The sequence below is a fragment of the Amblyomma mixtum genome, chromosome 3 (genome assembly GCF_055824585.1).
Source record: "Amblyomma mixtum isolate Tamu chromosome 3, ASM5582458v1, whole genome shotgun sequence".
In the NCBI taxonomy this organism is placed as follows: Eukaryota; Metazoa; Arthropoda; class Arachnida; order Ixodida; family Ixodidae; genus Amblyomma; species Amblyomma mixtum.
Genome location: NC_143014.1, coordinates 233,521,611 through 233,527,210, shown reverse-complemented (window position 1 = coordinate 233,527,210; position 5,600 = coordinate 233,521,611). Strand labels below are relative to the sequence as shown.

The 5,600-nt window shown below is 51.3% G+C and overlaps 1 pseudogene; it reads right to left on the bottom strand.

The window, feature by feature from the left end:
- Positions 1–273: 273 nt before the first annotated feature.
- Positions 274–5,063, bottom strand: LOC149354034 (uncharacterized; annotated as a pseudogene).
- Between the last annotated feature and the right edge of the window lie 537 nt (positions 5,064–5,600).

Below are 5,600 nucleotides of genomic sequence, written 5' to 3'. Positions count from 1 at the left end.
CTCGTGGATTTGAAATTTACGTGCATCTCTGTTAAAAATTCAGTAGCACCAGTTATGCCCATCGCACCTTTTAGAACAATCACGGAGGCAGCAGACGACATCGACGACTCGTGAACACCGCGTTCCGTCGTGCATTTTTTTCTGAATAGCTTTTCCGCAAGAACGCATAACACGCACTCTGCTGACATGATGCCAAAATTGTACTACTGCAAGCACACTGTGTGGCAAGGCTTGCACATAGAGCTAGGGCGACCACCGCCAGGGAACGCGCCGCTAGCCCCTGACGCAGGCCCTGCGGCAAGCAGACATCGAGGAGAACTGGTTGGGGCCGATTAGGCAGCGCTGCGACTGGAGCGTCCGCCGTGATGCGTTGACGCAGCGGGCACCGCCGTGGGACTGCATGTCGGCGAAGTACGGGTGCCTCAGTTGTCGCGGCGAGCAGGTCTCGGCGGGCGGGTGTCCCTCGTCGCACTCCGGGCCCGGATACAGCACGCAGTGCCTGCGGCACTCGTCCCAGCTGCGGAACAGGCCCCGGTGGCCAGCCGAAAGGCAGCTGCCCTGCGGAAAGCTCCACGCGACGCACTTCTTGCCGTCGAAGTACCACGGCTCATACAGGACGTCTTGCCTGCACGAGGGATGGAGGCGTGGCGGCAAAGTGTATTAATTGCCATCAAGAGTGCGCAATGTTCATCTGAAAAATATATACCTCTGCACCTTATGATTGCTGTAGGTGCTCCCCACAACTCAAGGCGTTGTTAGGAGCTAGATCCAACCCGAATATACTAAATGACGAATAGGAAGGATACCACTAAGCCTCTTTATATATACTCACCGCGAGGGCATAGGAGCTACAGGGTTAAGGTGACGAGTCTCATGGCGCGGGGTCGAAACGTGGCCCCGTAGGCTCCATTTCGGTGGAGGCAAAGTACAAAAATGAGATGTCAGTGCGCCTAAAAAGCTCTTGGTGTTCTATATGAATACAGAGCCCTCACCTATGGCGTCTCTCATTGTCCATGCGCAGCTTCGAGATGTTAAACCTCACATACCATCCAAACGTCTGCATAAAGGACCACGGCAGTCAGCGACAAATCCTAGCATGCGACTTAACCTGAACAATAATCAGTATTCTGTAGTCTCAAATAGCTGCTGGTAAACTGCATGTACATCGTCAATCAAAGACGCATACACAGAACTGAGTTGGTGATCAACATGTTGGCCTGCATCCTTCTCTCGTATGCCTGCATAAACATTCTGTGGTGCCGCAGGAGTCAAGCTAGTCTAGGAGACGCGCACTGCCGCATTTTAAGGCCAAAGCCTTTAATGCCTCATCGTTGTCGATAGAAGTTTGTCGACAGAAGGTTGTCAGCAGAGGTGCCACACTTTTCGGTTGGTCGAAAAGGTTTTGACGTCCGAGTGCGCGGATTCTCAGTAATGAGGTAACCTCCGGATGCCTGACGACTCCTTTTAGAGAAGACAACTAATAAAATAGTTCTCGTGGGCTCCGATAGGGGGCGTAAGGCGTCTGTTGGTGACCGCATTACATACCGCATTACAGCGAACAGCGCCATGGATACAACCGAACTCATCGAAGCAGAGAGAGAGAGTCGTGCTAAAGAAGCAGTCAAAATCGGTAGTCAAAGTGTGTAGTTGTAATGTATAGTCAAACTGCTTAGTCAAATAAAGCTCCAGTACAGCACAAACAGTATCGCAGTCAATGCCAAACAGCCAAACAGTGCGCCAGGAAAGGCTTTCTGCAGCACTTTAGAAAACCAAAGTGCCCCTGATTTTTTTTTATTTTTGCCTGTGCTTTGTATTTAAACACAGGATCAAGCCAAACTGTTGAGTGTGATAGAGGCTGTCTTTCGTTGTTGTTAAGTAGGTTTCACTAAACCTGCTCTTTTTATTTAGCTAGGCCGCTAACTACGCCATCATGGCTCATGCGTGCGCTGCCTATAGCCTAAATCTTTTCACTGGGTGAAACTTCCTAACCTTCTCGTAGTGCGTGGGCTTCAGTGCCGCAGAAAGTACTGTTGAGTAGCTTAAAAGTACTTTTGCGGAAACGTTAGCTGTGTTGCGTAAGACTTGGGTTTGCCCAATCTAGCAAAGTCGTCGCGGGAAAACAACAAAGCGCGAGTTCTCTGTGCGGTGGTTACGCGCTATGAGCGGGTGCTTTCAGTTGGCAACACCCCCACCCCCACCCTCCCCAACCCGACATGACTGTACAGGAGGTCAAGGGGGAAGTGAGAAAACTGTCAGAATCGCGCAAAAGAAGGTTTCTTAGTCCATCCAAGAAATGCATACACCACCGACTTCCTCTCCGAAAAACGTGATTTAGCCCTTTCCAGGCTGGCCACTAACCTCTTGTGGGTCAGGCATGTGATAAGTTAAATTCTCATCTTCAGTTACGACTCGTGAAAATTAAGTTCAGGGGCGTAATTATAGGCCAACTTTAGAGGAGGAAATTAGAGAGGGCGAGGAGGTGGTTGGGTGTTTGGGGCGACAACGGTCCCAAGTGGCCATCGCCATATTTTACTTCATTCGCAGCCTCTTATTCTTGTGGCGCAAAATGTGCGCAGCTTTCCGGTTATCCGCTTCGGCCACACATAAGATTTACCACACTATGGGACCACAGGCGAACATCCAGCAGATTTTCATCCCTACATTTTACAACACCGATCATTCCTCGAAGTGGAGTCGAGACCGGAAATTTTGGTGGGCAATAAAGAGATATGCCCGGTCTTGGAATTGGCCAGCCCTTCCTCTATAGCCGCGTTTACATGAATAGACAGAATGCGTCTTCAGTTGGTTTTTCGAGAGGAAGGGCTGGTTTTAAGAAGCAAAGGCACAACTCGTGGTCTACTCTGTTACTCGATGTTTTTTCACATTCTCTATGAAAGTAAACTGGATTCTACTTCCGTCTCTTTCATGTAAAGGTGACTTATAATAGTGAAGGCGTTAAAGAGACGCATCGAGCTCACCGCGAGCAGGGAAAGAAGATGGTGCTCTCGTAGCAGCGGTCCGATGCCTGGCGGCCTTTGACGCAGCTGGCGAGGCAGCTGTCGAGGCTCACGAACCGGTTAGAGCCACGGTTGCAGACGTGCACCGTGTCTTCAGCCGCCAACACGCAGGAGTGCTGGTCCACGTTGTAGAAGAACTCTTTTTTTGTTAGCGTGCAGTGCGTGTATAGGTGACGGCTGCAGGACTCGGAGTCCGCCAGCGATTTACATTTACAGAGAAGGAGACGGTTTCTCTCTAGTGAGCGGCAGCCTGTTTGTACCGTCGACTGAGGCAAAGCGAACTTAAGCCCATGTTAAGCTGTACTTCCGTCCGTCTAGGCCACGAAGAGAATTTTGGCCGTGAAAGTTGACGTGACGCATGCAATTAAACTATGCACTCATTTCAGAACCTGGTCATTAAAAATTCCAGGACGCCGTCAGTAACATCGGCAACCTATTCTGTGCTCCGATGCTGTTTGAGCGAATGAATGTAGGTGAGAATCTTCCATGATCCTATAGCCAACTTTGCCGAAAAGCGGTCCTTTGATAGCAATAGTATGCCGCATTTCGCGCTTGATTACAAGCGCTCATGGGCACAGTAACTGTCCGTTACAGACGACGAGAACTTCGAATCTAGATGAAATGCAGCCATACGTCAGTTGTATAGCTGTAATGCACTATGCATGCGCTCGCGCAATTTTATGCGCCTAGAATTATTCAGCGGCAGAATTCTTTCGTCTGCCTCTGCTACAGAGGACGCAGAAGAGTGTAGGGAGCGCGCCTCCACTCTGAACAGCGATAGCTGCGAACTGCACGCGCCCCTAGATTGCGCTGGCTGTACGGAGCGACAAGCATTGTTATGTTGCCTTTCAAAAAGACTGTGTGAAGCACGAGCGTTTCCAGAACATTGCCCGCCGTAACGATCAGTAATAACCGTTTTGCACTCCCCCTGGGTGAGGGATGTGGCCGCTCTCCCAATGTCCAGAGCGTACGACTGACCCCGAAAAAAGTCAGGATCCGGACCATGGCCAAGTCCTTCAAGTGATTGCGATGCTCACATCGTTTATGAATGTCTTGCGTTTTCTGCTTTATAGCATGCACATGCCAGCAGCCAACAACGCAATGCAAGTGCTGGACGCACTACATTCAGTTCTTGCGGCTCAACTGAACTGCAGTCCGGGCTGCGGTTCAGTCCATCAGCAAAGAACCTTTACATGAATGAATAGTGCGGCACCAAAAAAAGCCGCACAGTTTTCATACCTGATAGCGATTTGCTTGAAGGACATATTTTGACTGTGCGCCTCGTCCGTTCTCTCTTTCTTTTTTCAGTACCCTCATCCCTCTTCGCCAGTGCAGGGTAGCCAACCGGGACACCCTTCTGGTTAAGATCCCTGCCTTCCCTCTTCCTTTATCTCTCTAGATCATATAATTCACGCGAATTACCTGGTCCTCGTCGGGGTCATGCGTTTGCGCCTCTGTGGTGGCAGTCGTCGTCTTCGTCTTCGTGCTCAACACCGGGGCACGAAATACCACTTCATTACTATTCCTTCCACCAACCGGGACAACGATGCGAGAACGCTGCGAAGCCCTCTTCCTCCCGCCTCCTCCAACCCTTGGCGCGGCCATTCTGTGAGGAATCCCTGGTCGGCCGACAGCGCGTGGAGTCGCCACCAGGCTGCGTGCCGTGAGATGGTCCTCGGGGGTGATCTCATGGGTAGCGAGTGGCCCGTGAACCACAAGAAGGCCCAGTGTCAGGAGCATGCCAGCGAACACAATGCCGAACACGAAGCTGAGGCACTCGGGGCTGCTCCTCTTTGGTGGCTGAGGTTCCAACAAAGGACCGTTAAGGGGACTCACAGCACCGTCGTAGCAGAAAACGGGGTATCACTGCTCTGGCGCCTCAGCCGCCACCCATGCGGCGTCCGCCTGGAAATGTGCTCCTTGCTGTGCGCCAGGACATGTCGGGGAGGGCGGCCAGCTCTCATGTAGTAGCTGGGCCGGCAGCGAAACTACGCCAGGACTGTCGGCTTTTTGGCGTCCCTCGCGGCTTTCTTGGGTGGACTGCATTTTCGTCAATCGGCAAGAGGAAGCGCGGTTAGTAAGCCCAGGCGAGTCGCTGCCACATCGGTGTGCTCTTCTTCGTCCTCTCTAGCCGTAGCACGAGAAACAAAACCTGTTATGCGGGATGCATGTTGTTGTTGTTGTTGTTGTAGCCTACGACAGAATGGCACATACCCACTCTGGGGGATCCAATCTCCCAACAGTACAGTCCCACGGATGATGATGATGGTGCCCCGGACCGTACACTTTGAGCCGACGACGGTTACGAGATGATGATAATGGTGAACTGTGGCGGTACTATGGTAGCTGTACCCTTTGTAACTGGCGGGCACAGACCGCCGGCGCCCAAGTCGTAAGAAGTTAGAAGAAATCAGATAAAAGAGAAGGTGGAGAACATATAAAGAGAGGAAAGGGATGTAAATTATAAGGGTGATGGTTCGGGCTAGTGGATAATTCACACGAGGTTCCATAGCCCAAAACAACGAAGAGACAAGACAGACTAAACTCTCTAAACTCTCTAAACTCTCTTTGGAGCTCACAGGG